This window comes from Priapulus caudatus, unplaced genomic scaffold (genome assembly GCF_000485595.1).
Source record: "Priapulus caudatus unplaced genomic scaffold, Priapulus_caudatus-5.0.1 Scaffold29, whole genome shotgun sequence".
Classification (NCBI taxonomy): Eukaryota; Metazoa; Priapulida; class Priapulimorpha; order Priapulimorphida; family Priapulidae; genus Priapulus; species Priapulus caudatus.
This window is the reverse complement of record NW_014577090.1, coordinates 171,562-173,623: the sequence shown is the minus strand read 5'-3', so window position 1 is coordinate 173,623 and position 2,062 is coordinate 171,562.

The following is a 2,062-nucleotide window of genomic DNA, read 5'->3' as shown; positions in this document are numbered from 1 at the left end:
CACGCACGCACGCACGCCCGCACGCCGCCCGCACGCACGACCCGCACGCACGCACGCACGCACGCACGCGCGCACACACACACACACACACACATATATATATATATAATATCAAGAGCGTATAAAGAAGTACACCTTCTTTATACGCTCTTGATAATATATATATATATATCATAGGTACACTCTGGACGTCTTAGCTAGCTCGCTCGCATGATTCCTGGGTTTTCGCTGACGCCGTTGCTAGATGGCGGCCACCCTCTGATCGCAATTAGTACAGGTGCTTATAGACGGGGCGGCAAGACGCATTAGGCCACTCACCTGATGAGCATTGCCAGCCAGGTAAGGTGTTCCGAGCGATCGGCGCGCAGCCTGCGCCACGATTTGCCTGCCGATTAGAACGGCAACGAACGACACGTAATAGACATTGCACCGCGCGATCGATATTCGCTGCCTGGTAGCCAGCCGGCTTCATTTTAATATCATTGCAGAGGAATGAATGAAACCTATAGGCGCGTGGGCGTGTGTGTGTGTGTGTGTGTGTGTGTGTGTGTGTGTGTGTGTGTGTGTGTGTGTGTGTGTGTGTGTGTGTATGTGTGTGTTCACACTGGCCCACACACGCATGCGTACGCAGATACGCAAATACTAGTACACGCGTGCCGTTATGCGATGGATAGACATACATACGTACAGACAGACAAAGAGACAGACAGACAAAGAGACGGACGTATAATATATAAACGAATGAAAGTATGGATAGAAGGTTGGATGAAAGGATGGATTGATGGATGGATTGATGAATTGATGAAAGAAAGAATAAATGAATGAATAATTAAAGAACGAACGGGCGGATGTGCTACTCACGCGAAAAATTAACAAGTGATAACTATAACTATACACGGATATACGCTATTGATTTACGTCCGTGCTTTTTTCACAACGAGGTGAACAACTACCGGGAAATTTGACAATAGCACCAGTGCGGATAAACGATAATCATTAAGTAAAAAGTTTCGGCTGAAGATGTAAGAAGCCGTAAACAATGAGCGTGTGCGTGGGAAGGACAGCGTGCAGTAGTGAAGGTCGCATTGTTCTCTTACTCTGCACTTTCACCCTATTTCTCTCCCTCTGCCTCTTCCTATTTTTTTTTACTCTCTCTCTCTCTCTCTCTCTCTCTCTCTGCTTCTCCATCTCTCGCTTTATCTTTCATTCTTCATCGCTCTCTCCTCTGTCGCACTCACTCCCCATATCGCTCTCTCCCGCATGTTCTCTTTTTCCTCTCCCGCTCTATCTCCTTCCCCACCACTCACTCTCTCTCTTCTTAAAAACGTTATAGAGTAGTATAAATGTATGACAAAAACAATATAAAATATATACGGTAGCGTAAAAAAAGCATCGATTGCGTCGACAATCGTAAGCGTGCCGACGACATGACGTTATCGACGGGCGGGTAATGCCCGCGAAATATAGATGACAGAAGTGAACAGAAGAAGGAAGAAAAGGAAGACAGAAGTGAACAGAAGAAGGGCCAGAAATCAGAATGACAACGAAAGTGAACATAAATAAAAGAACAGAATGACGTTAGAAGTGAACATGCAGATAAAGGAACAGACTGATGTCAGAAGTGAACATAACGGAAGGAACAGAATGACGCACCGAAGCCGGTGAACATAGGAAGGTACAGTCGCGTTGTTCTCGACGTGCCGCCAACGTCGGCGAGCTAAGGAAATCTTTGCGACTAGGCGCGCGTCCACATGGCGCCATCTCCATTATCATCAGCATTGCGGGCTGAATGAGTAATGATGCTGAAAACACCTTACGTCACCTGGCGTGCAACAGCATCTTACCTTGCAGCCGGCCAGGCGAGCTAATTAGCATAATTGCACATAATCAACGGACGAATTTTAAGAGGCAGCGAGCTGGAAGGAGCGCCGGACGGAGTGAAGGAGCGGCGGACGGAGTGAAGGAGCGACGGACGGAGTGAAGGAGCGACGGACGGAGTGAAGGAGCGACGGACGGAGTGAAGGAGCGGCGGACGGAGTGAAGGAGCGACGGAGGAGACTCA